The sequence below is a fragment of the Taeniopygia guttata genome, chromosome Z (genome assembly GCF_048771995.1).
Source record: "Taeniopygia guttata chromosome Z, bTaeGut7.mat, whole genome shotgun sequence".
NCBI lineage: Eukaryota > Metazoa > Chordata > Aves > Passeriformes > Estrildidae > Taeniopygia > Taeniopygia guttata.
Window position 1 is genome coordinate 61,109,487 of NC_133063.1, and position 22,023 is coordinate 61,131,509.

The window sequence follows — 22,023 nt, forward strand, 5'->3', positions numbered from 1 at the left end:
AAGTATACCATGGAAGCCAAGTAGGGGAGGACACTTCTTTCTTTGTTAGGCCATATTAAATAGGGAGCTACAAAAAAATTATATTTTTGTCTGCTTCTACTTTCTTGAGGGGAGAGAAGATTGTTAAAAGAAAACCTTGATGATATCTTTAAGTGATATATCTTTAGTGTGTTTTGTAAGAAGAAGTATGTTTTTGAGAGATATGTGTAGATATGTGACAATGCCCCATAAATCTCTTTGTATAAGTAACTTTACTGCTCCATATTTTTTTTAGTATAAACACCTTGTAAGTTAGGTTTAAAACAAGCTAACATTTTATTTATTTGGATGGTTTTTTGGAGGTAATTTTGCTAAAATACTTTTATTTTACTGTTTATCTAGGAGAACTCATTAGAAAATTAGTTTAAAACTATCAAGGTGTTTCTATATGTTTGTTGCTTGTTAGCTGTGAATATGTGGTGTGAATAAATACTGAATGATGGTAGTGTTACTAGGACCAGGGGAGATCAGAGACTTAGGAATGGGATTCTCACAGAGTCAAATTGACTTTACCAGCATGAGTCTAACAGTCACACCAGCCACAAGCAAAATCAAACCGCTATCATTGAGGGAGACTTTGGAGTGAATAGCAGCACAATCATTCCACCTCTCAAAAGATTATCACAGCAGGTGCTGTAACTACAGTGTGGTTTTATGGTTATGCTCATACTGCACTCTGGTGCACAGTGGGGGGTTCTAACAACTTATGGGCACTACAATTTATGTGTCATCTGCTGCTGTATTGTGTTATCTAAGTTGCTGTTTCATTAGGTGGTTTGGTCCTACACCCCCATGTAAGTGGTCCTGCCCTCCCTTGCCTCCACCCACTCCAATGTCAGTCCTTTCCTCCCTCCCCCCCTTACCATCCAAACCTTCTGAATCATTCCTCTAGCCCCACCCCAGGGTCTGCCTGTCACTCGACAGACAGCCCTTCCCCTCCATCCAGAATGTTCCACGAGTGATACGTCGGACACTGGGGTCGCCTCCCTTCAACTCCTTCCACTGGTGCCCGTTCCTGCCCATTTTCCCTGTTCCCACTCCCCTCAATCACCCTGTTGGTCTGTGAGAAGACCACTCCCTCGTTTTCATCCCCGTTTAAACCCTGCTGCACTGTTCAGTTCAGGGCTTCTGCTGGTTGTTCATCCCTGGGTTGGGCGGCTCCTTGGAGTCCCTCAATAAACCTGGACTGAGAGCCCCAACAGGAGTCAGCTCCTTCCTCTGTCTTCGCCGTCCAAGTCTCTGCAATGGCAACGGGCCGAACCCAAAGCCACCCTCCTAACCCCCCGGGGAAACGGGAAGGTGGCCCCCGCTGTTTGCCGTGCCAGGGCAAGCCGGGAAGTTGCTGAGCAATAGGCCGGAGTGGACATGACGGCAACCTACTGCTGCCTCTCTGGAAGATGTTACAAGGAGTTCAATCAAGGGGCCATTATGAATGAATATTCATAGTCACTCAGGTAACAGTCATGTAGATAAATAAGAAAAAACCTGAATACCTTAGGTCTCCTGGACCATTGTTAATTGATATCCTTCTAAAATACTTTGGTCTCATCCACCAGCAGTGATTTTTTTAAAACAAGCTCTAATTTTCCACCCCAACTTAGTCAAAGATCACACAATGACCAAAACTTTATCAAGTTATTCGTAAAAAATGAATGTGGTGCTTATCTCCCTGAATCCTCTTCTGTAGTCTTAATTACAGTGACAATGAAGCCAGTATTGCAAGAGCCATCTGAGATGGACTATTCTTTCACGGGATCAGTTTGCACTCATTATAATCCTAGTGGGATGAAATTTTCTTTCAAGAGTATTAAATGTTTTTATCTGCAGGTTTGGGTAGTTGTACACATTTTAAATATGCTGTGTAAAATCTCCATTTGATATCTGTTAGACTAGGACAATAAATACATACCTATGTAGCCTTTACTAAGTGTCAGCTTGACCTTCCAGTTCTCACTCTTTGAAAAATCTGAAAAGTGTGCGTACAGACAAGAATTCCAGGTTGCATGATAAAAAAAATTAAGAAAGGGCATTGCACAAGCTATTAGCAATAGAAATGTACATTTAGTACATTTTTGCTAAACTGTACCACCTCAAGGAGACAGTAACTATTCAATGAAAATCAGTTCTCTTCTCACACTGAAATGATGCTTTAAAAACATCCCTTACAAGCACTCTGTTAACCTTGAGACTACACATTTATTTCTGGGAGAGTGGGAAGAGAGGCTGGTAAGAGTACATGGAAAAAATACAGAACCGGTTCTTTTCAAGAACACTCTTTGTAGCTTTCTTTCAGAGACGATGGTGCCTACCAGGACTGGTGGTTAAAAAAAAAAAATCCTCAATCCACTGTATTGTATGCACACAGTCAGCATCAGGTTGTATTCTTCTCTTCTGGCTTTCGAGAAACATCTCCATAGGACAAAATTCCCAGTAAAATACTTCCAGTGTGGAAATCTGGTACCTTGGAATAGTGAGGCCTCCTCCTAACACATGAAAATCAGTGAGAACATTGACATGATCCAGCTCTTAGATTTGTAATCAGGACATTAGGGAGAACTTACATTCTGGTTCCATCTCCTCAGCCAAGCTATGTGTTTCTTTGGTGTTCACTTAATTTTTCTTGGATACCCTTCTTGTGTAACTGTTTTTATCACTAAAATCTGGTAGAGTAAGTACCAGACTAGTAGGGCTAGATCTTTCTCTGTGAGGTGATCTCATAAAACATCAGATTAAGCTCTAGCGAATATGTATTGGCTCCCATACACACTAATATCAGGAAGTTTTCACCACACTTTGACTAATTTTACAAGTGGTTCTCTTGCCTTCATATTGTGTTGTGAAGAATTAATTTTCAGTGCAGCTTCAGTCTTAAGTGACTGAAAAACAAGTGTGAAGGCCAAGAATATATTGTGATTCCTTATTGTCATCCATGAAAAATTGCAACTGCCACAGATGGTGTTGCAACTTCAAATCCTGGTGGTGCTGAACAGCACTGTAATGTTAATTTAAAACAAAAATGTAGAAGTCAATTCAGGATGCTGCTGAATGGCATCAGAAAACCTTTATTATACAGAATGAAAGAACTGGGATAAAGCAAATGTCAAGCAAATCTCGGTTTTACAGGCAAGCTGTTTTTAATAAAAGGATTTGGAGATTTCTAATTAGGTTAATGTCTTCTTTCAAAGTTTAGTAACTAGAATAAAAGGAGACATGAAGAGTGGGTCTAAATATTTCTTACTGGAGAACAAATTTGTTAATTTGTAATATGTTTACCAATTTATTTTTTGCAATGACTGTATCTCTTACGTCTTTTGTAAAGTCTCAGTGTATGTTGTACTATTTTGCTAGCACTTGACATTAGAAAAAGCATTCATTGAAGACTGGAACTATATTTTAAACATTAAAGTTATGTAAAGAATAAGATAGATGATTTGGCGTTACATGACAAGGGTACTTCAGTGAAGATTTACATTGTAAAAAAGGACAGGCACCTGTGATGTCTTTTTAATTGCTCTAAAATCTTGTTGCAAAACATTATTTTACTTTAGTAGATGGCATGATGTCTTCTTCAAAACAACAACAAAAAAAAAAGGATTTCTATTCATGGGCTCAGTAGAGCCATATTTGTGTTTACTGTGCTGTCATCTCACAGGGACTTAATTGAAAGCATGTGATTTTCTGTAAGGCAACAACATTATCATAGAAACAGACAATTTACTGTGCAAGTAGCATGCACTAGAATGCACTGAGTCTCATACTGGTGTCTGAACAATATCTTCACTCTACACTGAAATGGTTCTTTCTTCATTTTGCTCTTTGAAAAGCATCCAGATGGTTTTCATCAAGAGGAGGCACAAGAAAAGCTCCAGCAGCAAGACAATGCACAGGGGAAATACATAAAAGGTCATGCTAGAGTTATCTTAATGATTGAAAGGTGTCATTAATATTTTCTTCATGAAGAAGGTGATTTGGCTCTGACTGGTATGTATTGGTTCTCCTTGTTTATTTTGCTTATCTAAGGTTTGATGCAAAAACTTGGGTTTTTTTTCCCTCTAAGACCCCATTCAAACTCTGTGACCTGAGTTAGTGTGCCAGACCATTCTTTTGAGGAAATGGTTTACTACATATTTGTGATCTATATAATTCTCAGCTAAAAAATACAACAGTACATAACAGAAAGCAGATATTATAAAGTCTAATTTTGTGAATTGGGAACTGTTCTTAATACAGAATTTTTTGTGTCTTTCATATAATGATACCATATCAGCCACTTACAAAACTCTACCTGCAAAATGACAGATCAAAAATCTGGGTTTTTTATGTTCAGACAAAAATGTCCAATTATACCTCTTTGGAAAAAATATCACTGGGGCAGCATTGTGTTATACCACAATTCACAATTGTTCATTAATACAAAATAGTGTTCACAGAAGCGGTAAGAGAGGTTGGATTGCTCGCATATGCAGGCAATACTTTGTTTTCTAAAATAATGTAGATCTTTTTTGGACTGGCTTTGCATAAAACCCAGCAAAATATGTTTTGACTGATTTTATCAACAAGTCATTTGCCTCTTTATTTTAAACTTCATAGGTGTATCTGGGGAAAGAATGCAAAAGAGATGATACAGTAGGTTTGGAGGGTTTTTTTTCCTAGGAAGGAGATGTTGTTAAATATATTAATCATATAGTAGGGTTTTGTAACTGAGACTCCACCTACGCAATGCCATTTTTACTGAATCATTGAATTTAATCAAAGTGTTTGCATGAACATTTTAAATTAATGAGATAATCAAAATAAAAAAGGGAAGTATAAATAAACTTGAAATCCTTCCAAGATGTTACATTATAGTTCAGATTTCTTGTTCAACATATTTTGTATTTGAGAACAAAAAGGAAATGAAGACGAGTATAATTATTTTGATAATAGCCCAAATATAAAGTGTATGCAAGTTGCACATACTATGCAAATCAGTATAATATGAACAAAAAATGTTATCATATTTAAAAAACACAATTCTACCAGGTGTTTTACGGTGACATTTTAGTCACCAGTATTTTATGAAATCTGTCTTAGAATGCAGTAATATTATCTTTAGGTAAAGAACATATGAGACAATAGGAAAAAAATCTATTTACATGTTCAAGAATGTTTCCAAGAAGACTTTTTCAGGTTTGAAAGCAATGATGCTGAAAATCTGGGCTCTGGGTTTAAGGTTGGGAGGTAGGAAGTAAATGGTGGGACAGAAAAGAAAAAAAACTTAATACCCAGTTAGAGAATTGGCAGCTTTCTCTTTTTCACCATTACATAGATGTGCACCAGAGAAGTGTGTTACAGAGTGACCTTATGACTCTAGTTAAGCAGCAGGCAGTAGCATTAAATGGAATTTTTACGTTTCCTTTTTGTTAGATGTGTCAAAAGTTTAAAAAGCTGTTATTTTAAGAGTCCTTTTCTTTCTTCACCCTCAAAAGATTCCAGGTGTGCTGGGGATGGGGGTGGGGTGAAGTAGGAGGAAAAACAATTTCTTGCCATCAGAAATACTATATTATTATTCTTCATTATTAAACTTGAAAAAATGTTACACATAAAAAAAGTGAATACCAATTTCTAGTAACTGTATTTTAAGTGTGACATACTTAGTAGGGTCGCTTTTCAGTCATATGTACATCTCTCTAGAGATGCCCAGGCAACAAAAATAGTCACTATATTCACTATATTTGTATTATTTTTAGAAGAGAGCACGTAACATTTTAGAGGCACCTGAGGAGCTGCATCCATTTGACATATGGTTTTTTCAAGAAATGTAGAATACTCTCATGGTATAGACCTATAAAGAGAATATCCTCAGCTGATCTGGTGCCATTTTTAACCTAACTAGTAGTAAGAAGTTTTAGACAAAGGAACTTGTTTTAAATTTCTTGTCTGAAAATACTGAGATTAGCAGTGTCTACTATGTTGTAGTAGTGCCCTGGCATTCATCTTCTGAAACTTTCACAAGCCTCTGCCCTTCCATTATAGCAAAAGTTTTACAGTAACAACTGCACTCATAATTTTAAAAAATGTAGTCCCTTTAGAGATCACCCAGAGTCTGTATTTTTTCAACATTAAATAATTATGCTTTAAATCAATAATTAAACTCCTACATATCTCTTTCTTCACTCTGCTCTTCATAAGCTGTCCATGAGGTTACTCTCAACAGGAATATTTTTAAATCCATGAAAAATTTGGTTTTGAACCAAAAGAGAAAACTGAATCTTCTCAAATACAGGGGACAAAACAAACAGCAGCATAGCGACAGAGAGGTAGGCAGAAATAGAACGAGGTTCCTTCATCTGCTAGGAAGTTAATAAGCAGTAAGATGTTAACAGGCATGGGCATGGTAGAGTTTTTCATCTAATCTTATTCTTCTGGGGCAGATTTCCCATCAGTATTCAAGTCTGCATTCAGCAAGATAACCAGGCTTAGGTTCAGCACTTGAATAGTCCTGTGCGTTTCTTTGGAACTGCATCTTTACTTGAAGCACTGTCTTCTTCATCTTTGTAAAGGATAGTTTCAAGACTTTGCATTTTTGTTTCTCAGTCTGGCCACAAAATATTTGGATATAGAGCTTACTTTATGATTTTTTTTCTAGTGATTCTAAGTAGTCCAGAGTGAGGTGATATTTTTCCTATGGTAGAAATACTTTGCTATATATGAGGGAACTCGGCCTACTCCATTAATCAATGTAGCAAAAACCATACAGAAACAGATTTGTGAACAGCTTGTGAGGCATATCATCAAAAACGTTGTAAAATTTAGTAATCAAAATGGAAATGTTTTTTGTGTATCTGGTGGTGCAGACTTTCTAAATTAGTCTAGGAAAGAACTATCTATCCACATTTTCAAGAGACTGAACATTATTTTGGTAGTAACTTGATGTTTTTGATGAAGATGTTGGAGTTGGAATAACAAGAAGAAAAGGATTTTGCATATCTTTAGGCATTTCTATTGAGTCATTTATGCAAATAGTATCTAGAATAAAAACTGTTCATGGCTGCATGTAGCTCTGCAATTTACATTAAAAATGAAAGCAAACTTTACCTGGAAATGAAATAAATATGTGTGTGATTTATTTTACTTAATTAATAAGTTTCAATCTGATAGTCTAAAAAATAAAGTCTAAATTAAAATATGACAGTTTTATCCACTGTGTAATGATATCAACTTCAAAGAAAAAGGATCTAGTATATATTTGGCAAAATACCTCATAATGTGTTTTATGGCATTTTTCTTAATTCAGAGTTTGAGCTTAACCTTGTTTGGTGTTATGAACTTCAACAGCAATAGGGGGAAGGGAAGCATAAGAAAAATCCCTATTAACTGAAATGGTCCTCTCAGTAATTCCAATAAGATGATATACCTGTGATCTTAATGTCCAGGTTAAATATTTGTGGAAGTATTGAAGTATACTCTAACTAACCCCCCAGCAATTCCTTTTTTCTTTTAAAATAGTGTAGGTCTACTCTCTAGAAGTAAACTAGGTTTTATCTGTAGTAGGACAGACTTAAAATATTTTGGCAGTTTCTAAATAATTCTGAGTAAGAGTGCTGTTTCCATAGTCTCATGGGTACACTAGACCTAATTCTCATTGTAATTCTCTCAATTTATATCAATTGATGCTTTGGTCCATTTCTTCAAAATTATGCAAGAACAAATTTATATTGTTATAAGACAGAGACTGTCTGCCCCTGTAATATTGCTCCCTAAAGCATCACTTGCTTCATGATTATTTATTAATTTTTTAGGTCTATTAACTAAAACAGCCCTGTTCAGCTTTCATGCAAGTCTGTATTATACCAGATTTTGTTGAGAATATACTGTCAACAATCTTTGTCCTATATCAACAGCCATAGAATTGAATGTCAATATTAGAAACAATTTTTATATTGAATGTATGGTTTTTTCTAACCTGAATGCAAATATGACAATCCTAACAAGTGCTCTTCTCATGTCCTGTGATATTGGGGAATATGTTCTAGTACAGCATTTCCTCTTTTCACTGTGCAACATCTTTTGAAGTATAGGCATCTTTCAACTAATGAAAATACTAACAAAAAAAATATATACCTCTTATACAAGTATTGCAACAGGATATTTGTTTCCTTTATTTTCTTCTATTTATTTTCTTTGCTTTTACAAATCACTTTTAGTGATAATGCAACAACATACTACATGTGCATGACCACAGTAATGTAGGAATTAATCTTGTACTAGAGGGTTTGACTGCAAGGCTTTAGAAGTAGGTGAGAAGCAGGGGAAGTGTCCGTATGTCCTTTAAAATGAAAATGTGATACAGTCTGTACCAAATGGATGCATGACCATACTACAAAAAAATAAAATAGCATGCTTGAAAAATTAATTCCTTAGAGGGCATACCTTTAAATGTGCAGAAATATGACTGTCCTTTAAATATGTGAAAAACTATGTTTGTCCTTTAAACACATGCAAAACTTAGCACTAGAAATGAAGATTTGAATATAAGGAAATATCATGTCAAAAGAGTATTCTCAAAGGTAATCTTGCAAATAGAGATGAAGGCAACAAAATAGAAATTGTTAGGTTTACATTGGAAATTCTCTCTTATGAGTTCAGGAGCTTAAATTCTCTTGATAATTTTAAAAGTGTTGCAATCTCAGTTGTTGAAAATAACTTCAGTGCTTGTGTGACTAATCTAGCCTCACATGCTTTTTTCATGTTCTTTTTTTAATTGTATGAAATGTCTGTATGTACCTTTTGTTTTCTTGTGTATTTCTCCCCTAAAACTTTTTATTTGGTTATTCATTATTGCTTTGTCTCTTTTTACTCCCTCACCTGCTTCCTCTTTCTCCAAGACTCACTTTTTTGATTCCATATTCTGTCATGCCCAGATGCTCAGTTCTGATTCAAGGAGACGGAAGTACTGCAGAATAAGGTTAGATTGGGTGAAGAGTTTCCTTCCGGTTTTGTTACAATTTTATGTTTGCTGCACAATGCAGTTGGGAGACCATATTTGACTCCAAGTAGTGAAGAAAAATTAATCAGTGTTTCATTCATGCATCTAAGGACAGGCTGACAATTACATTATATAAAACCAGAGTGACCCCAATGTTTATTTGGCGAATAGATAGGTCTAATAGTATTAGCATTGGTCTCTAATATTTTTAGTTGAGTTCTTGATGACAAAACACATCTGACTTGGGTTTTTATAAAAAACCCAAATTTAAAAATTCTGCACTTTTTCTCCGTATTTCTCTAAAATTCAAACCAAATTACAGATAGTCTTAGAAAAGGTCAATTATCTTTTAATAAAAATGAGGCTCATAGAGCACTTTTGGGTTTTTTTCCAGGGAGCAAAAGGAAAGATAATATTCAACACTAATATTTTCCTATCAAATCTATCAAACACACATATACCAGGTAAGGACCACTGAAAAGCAATTATCATACAAATGCTACTTTCTTACTGAGGTTAAAGATTCATGAAATTTTTCAACATATTTTTTTCCAGTATTGTAATTATTTTAATCACACTGACTTTTATTTATATTCATCTAGCTGTTATTTCCATTGAAATTCAAAGAGCTCCAGGTCTAGCTTAAATCAGCAGTGTTTTTCCTTTGACCTTTAAAAATTTAGATTTGTCACCTCTCAAACAACACATATCACATACTACATGATACTTATGTGATACTAAGAAAAAAGCAAGAAAAACATGATTGTTTATATTCTTTTCTCTAGGTATAATTTTCAAAATAAAATTTAATTTTCAAATGACAGTTTTTGTTTGGATCCTGATCATTGTTTGGATTCCTAGGAGATCAGCCAATGTATTTCAGCTTGTAGTGAAATAAAAAGTTACATTGGATAAAGCTATTGAATACAGGTCAAAGGCAAAAGGCAAAAAGGCACTGAATCTTCTTAACATTTACTTCTTTAATAGTAAAGGTAATGCATCGTTAAATAATTTGTAAGTGTGTTATATCTGCCACCATAATTATTGAGAGCTTTCCTTCAGCAGATAGCTGGTCGCAAGCTTTAAATTTCAACCAGCTGTCATTCATTAAATATTTTAATATTGAGGGAAATTAACTTTTAAATCGATATCAAAGATGAAAAAAAAAAGCCCTTCTCTTTAGCCAGAGCAGGAGATGTCAATGTATAATTTGTCATTTTCTATTTCAGCTCTTTCCATTTGGTTTTGATTTAGCACTAGACCTCAGAAACCAGAGCCACCATCCACACTCAAAAGCTGTTTTAAATTATGTGCAGCAAGATTTTAAACACATTAGCAACAAGAACAAGCTGTCCTCGTACTAACTGGTCCCGCTTTGTTCTTGATTGTGGAAAATCTCACTTTAACTGCCCTCTAATTTGTTTCAGATAGCTACTGCACCAGCAGCTGCCTTGGCATAGGATTAAACACACATGAAAATATAATCTTTCTACAAAAATTATTAGCAGTGCCAAGAGCCATAAAATCTCTTTTGGAAAAATTGTTTTTTATTTTCCTTTTTTTTCCTATTTTCATATTTTTATTATTAAAATTCAGTCCCCCATTCTCTTCTCCAAAGTCTTTCTTAATCCAATCCTCTCAAAAGTACTTGAAAGGAATTAAAAGTACAGAATCACCTGGTTTTCCTATACGGAGATGAAGTTTTGATACTTCACTCTTGGTTGAAAATTTTGCACATCAACTTGCATGATCTGAGAATCTATACAATATAGATATGGAATTCTTCAAAATTAAGGCAATTTCTTAGTAGCTACGAGTACCTAAAATAAAGAAAGATAAGACAAAGGATCACTAGCAGGATCACATACTTTCTATTTCAGATATTTTGTTTCAAATGAGAACACATCTCATTTTGTGTTTTGTCCTCATTTGAAACAAAACACATTGTGTTTCAAATGAGAACAAATGAGAATCCAGAACTACATTTCAAAATTACCCCATTCAGGCAGCTAGTGATAGGTCAAGAGGGCAGAGACTCAAGTTGAGCCAGAGGAGATTCAGGTTGGGCTTCAGGGGTAATTTCTTCGTGGAGAGGTTCTAAACATTGGCATGGACTGCCCAACAGGGTGGTGGAATCACGGTTGCTGGAGATTGGCAAAAAAAAGCTGGACAAGGCACTTAGTGCTATGGTCTAGTTGACATGGAAGGACTCGATCTCAGGGATCTTTTCCAACATAAATACAAAGGGAACGAAGAAATTATTTTAAGTGTAGTCATCTCCCCAAAATTGTCATTAATGTCATATCTCTGATGCCATTGTCTTTCCTCAGCACAACCGTTTCTATGATATATGTTAGGGATATGTAAGCATCTGGCATTTTTGTGAGTGGTGGCAAGGGAAAACCTAGGTTCTTCGTTTCCTCTTGTTGTAAGGATCCTTAGTGTCTAGTTCACTATGAAAAGAAATATGATCCTACTCTTAGTTTCATCCCTGGGAAGTGCAGGAAGATTTGGTGGTGGTGATGGTGTCCCTATACATGCAAGTTTTTCCTTTATTCCGTTTCATTGAAGGAGTCTGCCACATACTTTCAACAGAGTAATTTCTTATCTTTAAAAAAAGGTTTGGTTTTTCACTAAGACCTCTAAAAAAGCAGTTGCTTGACAAAGGAGACAAGTTGGTGACATGCTTGTGTCTCCCCCAGGCCTGTCAGAGTGTGTGGAAGATAACATCCTGACACAGCTGGTAATTGAGCCACTAGGGCTGCTCCTACCTAGATCTGCTCTTTATGAACAGAGAAGGGCTTTTGGGAGATGTGGTGGTCAAAGGCCATTTAGAACACAGTGAGCATGAACTAGGTTTTCAGTTCTTGGTGAAATAGAGAGGGGGTCAGCAACTCCTGACGGACTTGTGGAGGGTGGAATTTGATGTGTTAAAATGAATGATTCAGAAAGTCCCTAAGGAAGCAGTCCTCAAAAACAAAGGGGGGCAGGAAGACTGGACACACTTTAAGAAGGAAATACTAAGCGTGAAGGAGCCAGCCTTCACATTTAGTATTTCCCTTATGTGCTTACAAACAAGTCAGCATGGAAGAAGAGCCAAATGGCTGAATAGGGAGCTTTTGTTGCATCTCAAGGGAAAAATAGAGTTTATGACCTCTGGAAGAGGGGGCAGACATACCAAGAAGAGTACAGTGATATCGGTAGATCATATAGACAAAATTGGAAAGGCAAAAGTTCAGCTAGAGCTCAATGTGGCAATCTCTGTGAAAAATAATAAAATGTATTTTTATTAATATTAAAAACAAAAGGTGTTTTCATAAGTATATTAACAATGAAAGAAGGGACAAGGAAAATCTTGATTCTCTACTGGACATTGTGTGGAATAGTGTCACTAAGGATGAGGAAGAGGGTGAGGTACTCAACATCTTTGTCTAAGTCTTTAGCAGAATGACTAGTTATACTCAGCTCCTTGACCTGGGTAACAGGAACTGGGAGCAGAATCCAGGAGGAGGTAGATAGTGACCTGCCACTTTGACAATCATGACAATCATGGCTGGGCAAGATACACCCAAGGGTGCTGATGGAGCTGGCAGAGGGGCTCACCAAGGCATTCTCCATTATTTATCATCAGCCTTGGTTAGCTGGAGAGGTCCCAGATGAGTGGAGGTTGGCCACTGTGATGCCCACATATAAGAAGTGTCAGAATGAGGATCCAGGCCACTACAGGCCTGTCAGCCTGACCTTGGTGTTCCTTGGAAGGTTATGGAGCATATTTTCTTAAGTGTGATGACATGGCACATGCTGGAAAACCAGGGCATCAGGCCCAGCCAGCAGGGCCTTCCTTTCCTATTCCTTTAGGAAAGGCAGGTCCTGCCTGACCAAACTTATTTTATGGCCACATTGGATGAGGGAAAGGCTGTGATTTTTGTCTACCTGGATTTCAGTGAAGCCTTCAATAGAGTTTGCCACAGAATTCTCCCAGAAAAGTTGGCAGCCCATGGTATGGACAGATGTTCTTGTTACTGTATTAAAAATTGCCTGGATGGATGGGCCCAGATAGTTTTAATGATATTATCAAGTCCCAGTTTTAATGATATTACCAAGAGACCATTGTTTTGGTCTGTTGAAAAATTAACTACTTGCAAGTATCTCAGGTTTGTTACTGTATTAACTCTGAGTATTAAGTAGGGTGTTTGTATGAAGTAAAAGTTTCATTGTACTGAAAAAACTTTAGGAAATCTTTAAGAATTTGAACCTGCTGCCATACTGACCAAAAAATTATTTATTAAGTTGAATTAAGATTTGGTCGTGATTTAACTGTACTCAAGAGTAGCTGCCAGGAAGCATTGATTGCCACAGACACGGGTTATGACAGCTGCCTGCTGTTAGCATTTTGAGAGAAGGTGGGGCAGCCAATCATTAGAAATAAAGAAGTGTCTAAATTGCCTTTTGATTTGGAATCATTAAGAAAGCCTCTGAGTATTGGCAAATGTGAGTCTGAAGAGTCTACAAAGTGTTTAGGGTACAAAAGAAACCTCTTAAAATTAAATTCTCCTTCATGAATGAACACTAGCTATTAGAGTGTTCTTGAGAACTGGATCATCAGCTTATACACCTGTGGAGAAGCAGATAGATATTCAGAGTGACAAAACTCTTGGATTTATTTCAGACAACAGACATGCATGGTCTCTTATTTCTGACCACCTACTCCTTAAGCTTTGTGATTTATGTTTGAAGCTGATTCAGTGTTGCATTTTTTTACAGAAAACTGAACTAAAACATTAATTTTGTTTTGGGCTATGAAGAGTCAGGAAAACCAAAATGAAGGGACATATTTTTGCATATCCAATTTGATATGCTTTATAGACTAATTCCACTCAACTTTTATAGGTTTCTCGTTTCATGTCGATGTTCCTCAGGCTCTTCAAAGAATAGTTTCCTTTGTAAATACGTTCCTTTTTCTGTTCCCTAAAGAATCTGTTTTTTCCTGATACACTTCCTGAAGGAAATTAATCTGGAACACTTCCTATTTTTTTTCACTTCCCTTCTACATGGTATTGGAGGAATTTAACACCTTTAATTTCAAGAAGTTATTTTGAAGATTCAAGATTTTTCTTCTCTTCGAGTTGAAAAACACGTTATTTTCCTAGATCCATGTCCTTCTGGTTGCCAGTTTGAGTTTGGCTTCAACCTGCAGTACCACTTCCTGTCCAGAACACTGGACCATAGAGCTGTGGTGGAACTTCAGCTGTGTGGGTCTGTATAACTCTGTAAAACACTTTGCTCTGCAGGTTTTCATTCCAATATCCCTGGCCAAGTACTGAGTTTAGAACTCAGTGAACAAGGAGCTTGGCTGCAGTTTTGTGGTCTGGATCAGACTCCATGCCAGTTGAAATTTATTCGTAACTCAAGAGTGGAGGTCTTCCTGGAAATAACCCAGAGATATGTTCTTCCCTGAGGTGAGATAATGGTAAAATGGGAGCTGTGTCAGGATTAAAAGTGATAGTTTTATCACTTAGTGGTCTCCCTGGCTAACTTCCACTCAAAAAAGCTGAGTTAGAAAGGGATAAAACATCCCCCATTTTTCTCTTCGTGCCTGGCACCAATAGTGCTTAAGAACTTCAGAAAATGCATTGCAAAGCAGGGATAAGGGTTTTCAACTTTGAGAGGTTTCATCTTTAGCAATTCCTTTTCTCTGAGGGCCATGTGTCAGCTATCCTGTTACTGGAGATCACAGGCTTCTCTGGTGTCTCTTCAGGAAGAAGGTAGTCAGGTTAGAAAGGTAAGGAAATAATAGGAGACATTGTCTTTTAGGTATTCTGTCCTGGGAACTGGATAGAAAAAAGAGTTGTTCCTTTCCACTAGACCCAGAATTTGGCACTAAGGTAACACAATCATATTCTCAAGTGAGGAAAAAAGACACCTTTTTTCCTTCTTTTTTTTTTTTTTTTTTTTTTTTCAGTTTTCTCTATAAAATATTTGAGGTACAACCCTGAAATAGATGCAAAGAGACTTAACAGAAGAAGGGTTCTTCATTCCTCAGGGAATGGGACGTAATATGGACAAGATATTCACTCCAGAAACTGACTTTTTTGGTATGAACTATTAACCATTTTTGAATAATGTTTTCAAACAAACATAAATGATATTTAATTTACCAATGGCATACATCCCTCAATCTTTGATAACACCATTAAATTGTTTCCACAGAGTTGCTGTGGAAACCAGACCAGAGACTTCTAATTAATATCTGGCTAAAATTAACTCTGACTAAAATATTACTGTATTCTTGAAAAAACTGCCTTTTCAAGATTTTGCATATGTCCATATATGTGCACCTTTCCCTTTAAAATCTTACCTGGCTTCTGAGTAAACCTGATTTGATCTCCATTGCTCCCGTTTTACAGTGTTGCATGTCTTATATATGAACTGTAAAGGAGAAGTAGTATTTCTCCTGTGAAACCTGAGAAAGATCTTTGAGGTTAAGCCGGTGGTTTGGTGCTAGCTGCTATGTACTAGTTTGACATTATTTTCAATAGTTTTTCTCACTTCCAGACTTAAAATAGAAATGTAGATTTATTGACTAATACGAAACACAAAGAATCAAATTCTGTCCTTATTTACACCCTTACAAATCCAGGGTAAATTCACGGAAGCTAGTTCAGTTAATTTGGACATCTCCCAAATGGAAGAAACCCTGTCTTCATCTCATTCTTTAGAAATTCTTCTCCTTTAACAGGCACCCACCATGATAAAAAAAATAGTTATTCATCTTTGAATGATAAAAACCAAGAGTATTACAGGTTTGTGTGCTCCAAGTGTAAATCAGTTTCCACTTTGTTCTTTAAGAATTCTTTTCCAACATTGCAGTTTACCAAAGAGACCACGGGGATTACTTTTGCCAAAAAAAGTGAATTATATTCTTCTTTCCTTCATTCTAGTCTATCTTTTTTCTGCTGATTTTTGACAATAATACAGCACCTACCACAGTATTGCTCAATCAAAATTTAGAAAGCAAAAAAACCCCATCAAATTCAGGATTGTTTTTCTTTTATTTTTCATCTTCTTTTGGTAAATTTCCATTTTATCTACCAGTAGAAACATTTTGCTGCATATGTCAGCATACTGTCTCTTGATTTTTTTTCAAAATGTAAAATTAAGCTTGCAGAAATTAGCTTTTGTAACTCATGTTCCACTAATACAGCAAAACTATTTTATGAATTCTAACTGAAGATCAAAATGAATAGAATTGTAGCATCCCAGAATAACTTTGATTTGAAAGGACTTCTAGAAATCTTCTAGTTCAATTCCCTTCTCAGAGCAGTCATCTTAAATTTAGATTAATTTACTCAAGACCTTGTCCAGGAGAGTGGTGAATATGTGTAAAGACGGAGATTTTGGCAGCCTGTCCCACTGTGTTACCACCATTATTGTGGGGATATTTCCTGTATGATCGGCTGGAATTTCTCTTGCTGCAAGTCCATTGTCTTTTGACCTTCTGCTGGAGACCTGCCTCTGTTTTTGCCTTAACTTTCTTATTTTAGTTGATGATGATGAATGAATACCTGTAGCTTTCTTCTCTTGGATCTACATGTACTTAACACCCTGAGCCTCTTTTATGTTTTGTTCTTCAACTTCCTAACCATCTTGGTTGTCCTCTTTTAGACTCTTCAGTTTTTCAACATTTCTTTTATATTTGGATGCAGTACTCCTGATGGAGTCCATTAAGGATTGTACAAAATAATAATTTCTCTCTGATATGTGGGTTCTGTGGATGACTTTTCAGCATGTCAGTAGCTTCTAGAATGCTGTCTTTTAGCTTGGAAGTCCAAGATAGATTCCTGGTTATTTGAAACTGTCATTGTTCCAATGAGTCCAAAATTACTAAGATAATTTACCAGAGATAAAGAATTTGCTTTTACTATGATGAAGCCAATATGTACTTTGGTATGTCAACTGCTGCTAAAGTTTGAGACTATGTCAGGTTCCCTCAAAATCAGTGTTAGACATATTTTGATGTTCTTTTCCGTGTTGAACACTACCTAGTCAGTAGCATACATTTTTTTCAATCAATGTTTCAAGAAAAATTTTCTGTAATTAAAATTATTAAGGTAGTCACTGAAGCATTGTGCTGTTGTAGCCATAATTATACTCTCATGTACAGAAACACAAATATATTACAAAGTGCCATGAAGCTCCTTTTTCTGCACAAGTGTAGTCACAATATAAGATTTTCAAAATAAGAATGAGAATTTCTTTCCACACTGATTGAGGAAGTAGAAGTAGAAATGTTACAGTTTTTACATAACTTTACCCATACCTGTTAACTTATAATTGAATTCTGAGGTATTAAGACTCATGGACTAAAATCATCTTCTTCCCAAAGGCTAATTCTTTTCAGTAAGGTATTCACAATGCTACATTATTAATATATATATTTAAGTAGCCATAAATTCATCTTTGTATTAATTGTATCTAAATAAAAGTAGAGCTTCTATAATTTTCATACTTAAATCTTCATAACCAAGGCTTCTGGGGTATATACTATAGTGCATACTCCCTTAATCAATAGAAACTTAGGAAAAAAAAGATCACCTGACTTACCATGTAATAAAATTATCTACAGAGGGCTAATATAAGGAAATGGGAAGGTTTGCTGGAAGCTTGCCAGTATTCAATAGCCTGACTTAGCTTTGATTCTGGTGAAAAATGTATTTCAATTTCAAACTGATTTAATTTTGAATCTAGAACCAGTATCTCAATCATTAAATAATTTGAAATTGTCTATGGTCATTGTGTCACTGGAATACTGTTCATCCTTCAGAAGGAGTTTTTCTACTATAATATCATACACACATGCATTCAGTTCTGACCTTCAGGACCTAATTCTGATATTTCTGACAGAAGTATTCCCAGCCAAATTCGAAAGGAAGGACTAATAGGCATTTCAGATAATAATGAATTGTTTCTTATTCACTCTCCTAACTCAAAATTTTATTCTAGATTCGCTATCATGTTTTCATAATTAGTGTAATTTCAAAATTAAAATATACAATTTCTTGGAAATTTCTAACATATTTCCAATGTACTTTTTAGACTCCCCTACTGTAATCCTTTGTAATGACTTCAATTATTTTCATACTTTTGGTTTTAATATACTAAAGTATTTGAAAGAAAAACAAAAGTGGTGACATGATGTTGACATTCAAACCTGAAAATATCCTCTTCAATAAGAAGAGGATATTCCACTGTTTGGGCAGTGGAATGCTATTTCAATATCTCTTGGTTTTATCACTTATAATTCTTCATTAATTATTTAATTGTACTCACTTTCTAAATTAGAAACCATTTAAAATATTTAAAACAGTAGTATATTATTAAAATAATTATCAGGCAAAGTGGCAAGTTGCTCACTAAAGCAGACACTTAACAACTCCAGTTGTTGTCAGCCTGTGACAAAAATACTGAATAGATGATTGCCTTTTGGAACAGCTTGCAAAACCCTAGGCAGCCAGTATTCCCAGTATATATCACATTTCAAAGGCTTTAGTTATTTATTTGGTTCACGTGTGGAGGATTTCTACAGATTTCTAACTTTCCTTTCTTTGAACTTTAAACTAGCTGAGAGAACAGTGGTCTAATTCTTTTTTTATGTTTGTTTGTGAAGATCATACATTGTGTCTAGAAGTTAAAGTCATTGTAATCTGTCTGCAGCTGAAATGTCTACATAGAGAATACTGACTATTTTAACTTGTCATAAACCAGCTGGATAATAAGCTATAAAAGTAGTAAGTAAAGTAAGGAGTCATTAATTTGGCTCATGGACAAACCTGAGAACTGAACTTTCATTGGGTTTTGGTAATCTGAGTGGAAACAATCCAGGACTTTGGAGATAAAGTGTGAAATAAGTGTTTTCACCTTGTATTTCTGATTCATTAACACTGGGTATGTATACCTAAACTGATGGAATTGTTCTTACAAGTATAAACTTGAGGGGTTATTTCTGGTCTTTTTTCAAATTCATGTTTGCTTGTATTTGAAATCTGATGTGTATGGCATAGAAACTAGTTGTAGACAGAGGTGGAGACAAACAAGATGCAGTGTTCACAGCCTACCTTTTCCACCAAGGCTAGAGAGAATAGAAAAATCATTACTGAATTTTCAGTGATACTCCATTTCACAGCAACTTGAAAAATGTTTGTAGAACACTATGGTAACATCATTCCCTTGTGTTAATCAGACCCCATTTGAGACATTGCTCTTTACAACTACAGAGAAGAACATTGGAAATAGTTTTGTGACTTAGCTGTAGGCATCAGAAAGTCGCGATACAGACTCAAAAGGACATGCTGAGAGAATCCCATCACAGAATAAGTTAAATCTCAACAACATCAACATCAACCTGGAAGCTGTACCACTGTATCTCCTCAGTTCCAGGTACTCAGCTAACTACAGTTAAAGTGCTTTTTCTTCCTGTGAAACACCTACAATAAACCTGCACCAAATATCAAGTACCCAGATATGCAATAGCCTCCTGAGACAGAAAAACTTTGATTCAAAGCCATTCCCTGGTACAGGCTGAGATAGGTTTCAAATGTTTTCTGATTTCCAGAAAACCATCCTTGCCGCTCACTTAATAGGCCAACAGAGGAATAGGTCATTCAAGGACCATGGTAAAACTTGTACCTACCTTTCTCATGAGCCTAACTTTTAAAAGAACCGAATCTTCTTACATTAAATTAAACACGGTGACATTTTTAGTCAGAATTTTTTACAAGATTTCGGAAAAATCCCAAGCCAACTTTTGGAATAATAACTCATTCCCCAGATAAAATGCACTGAGGCACATTAGAAAACATAGTTCAGAACTGATATAATTCAGAGCTGTTATGCAGACAAAATTATATTCAGTTTCTCCAATGTGAATTTAATGCTGTAACTTCATATTATGACAATACTGTAAATGCAAAGGTCTTACAAGGAGTAATTCTGTGTATTTCCATAGACTGAAATTAGTTAGCTATCTACTTTTTAGCAAAATCATTAAATTGCCTTGCCCTTTGAAATCATAACTTGCTGTTCATAAACAAAAATGAAAAGTGAATTTCTGCACAACATGTGGAGTTATTTCACATGTAATGAACGTGATAAGAACCAGCATTAGAAAGAAAAATGAAAATCCACTCCTTTAAACCCTCCAAGCCCTTACAGTACTTCTTATAAATATTTCAATATAGACATATAAAATATAACAAACTCTTCTTTCTTCCTGTTTGTACACAAAAAATAGCACCTATATGCAGACCATTATGCCTAAAATATTTAATGTTTTTTAAAAGCAAATAAGTTAAGCTGCTCCAATTTTTGTATTCACATGCAAGTGTTTCTGGCTGTCTGTAATCTGCTTGAAACATTTAATGAAATAGTTTGCTCTAGAGAGCAGTAGAAAATATAGCTATGTTACTATAATCTGTTCATAATAAAAATAAAAACATTTATTTGTTTGTCTTCCATTTTATGTAAATATATATGAATTCTGCATCCTAAGACAACAATGAAGAGAGCCAAAGTAGAATTAAACTGCTGTTCTTCATGGAAATACCTTATTTTCAACATTCTTAGCTAACTGCACAAAAAGACTGAATCAAGATTAAGGCTCTCTTCTTGTAAAAGCACACGTATTTATTTGATATACTCTGAATGAGTTCTTTAACTTCTTTTTGCAGATATTCAGTGGGATCTCAAAAATACTGAGGATAAGCCAGAAAACTGACAAAAGAAAACAATTGGCATAGAAAATGAATGTCATTCATAAAAATCTATCAAAACCCAGTGACATACAAGAGTGGAAGAAGCATAATACAAGAAAAAGCAAGAGAAGATTACTCATGAGGATTAGAAGGAGCAAGTGTTCAGTAATTTTTTTTTCCACATTCAGAAAAAAAAGCAGATTGATGTATCATACAAAAATTATTTTGGTTTATGTTAGAGTTTTGAGTTTCTTAATCATGCTTATTTTAAAACTTAAAAAATCCTAAGAAGTTTAAAAAGTTAGATTGTTATAACATTTAAAAAGTTAAGCACTCTAACAATATCTCTGAATTATGGAATTGAACAGGATCTCATTTATGTTGTATTCATTTTTATAGCTGCTATATTGTTGCTCAGCTGCAATACAGAAATCATAGTGTAGTGGAAAACATTGAGAATTTGTACTTAGGGGAGACTGATGGAGCAAAAGCTATACAAGATTACTGAAGGTGTTAGGTATGTTGTTTGCCACCTAAGAACATGACTCTCTTAGTAGCTTGCAGTAACAAGAATATTTTGTGTTCTATAAAAGCTACACATTAAAAGTCAAAAGATAGGTTTCTCAAAAATATAGAAAATGTTTTCTTCCCACTTGTGCTCCACCAGCTTAATAATTTGGGGGTTTATTTGTTTATTACTGATATTGATTCAGAGTAAATGTGTGGGTGTATTGATATGGAATGCAAAGAGTAGAGATAAGAACTTTTGCATAATTAATAAAAATGGTTGTAGTGTTTCAGAAAGAGCCCTGTCAGCTATATATTTTGTTTCAGTGGTCACTGGATCAGAAACAAAAAGAGCAACCACCAAAGAGCTGGAAGAAAACTAATTTTAAAAATCCACAAGCAGACATCTAAGTAAGTATGAGAAATATGGTATATGTTTTTGTACTAACTTTCTAATTATCTGATTTTTTTAAAACAGTCTTGTTAAAAACCTATCAGTCAATACTGTTAATGTGCTGAGGAATAGACTTCTGTGTGATGTTTGAATTGGCTCCTCAGTGTAATGGGGGAGGGGGAAAAAAAGCACTCACAAAATCAATGCAATCACAAAATACAATAATCCCTATATTAAAACGATTAAAATTTGGCTAACCAATAGACCACAAAAGGTAACCCATACATGAAGACTCATCTTCCTGTTGAGGTTGCTTCTAGTTCAGATATTCAGGAATCTGTCCTCGCCCCATTGATCTTCAATAC

General features: G+C 35.3%; 1 long non-coding RNA gene across 1 annotated transcript in view; it reads left to right on the forward strand.

Moving 5' to 3' along the window:
• The first annotated feature begins 206 nt into the window (after nt 1–206).
• LOC140681764 (uncharacterized) overlaps nt 207–22,023 on the forward strand; it is a 69,320-nt gene continuing 47,503 nt past the window's right edge. Inside the window, exons 1-2 of the long non-coding RNA XR_012052901.1 lie at nt 207–4,020; nt 20,734–21,675. This is a non-coding gene — a long non-coding RNA (uncharacterized lncRNA). The remainder of the gene's footprint in view (nt 4,021–20,733; nt 21,676–22,023) is intronic.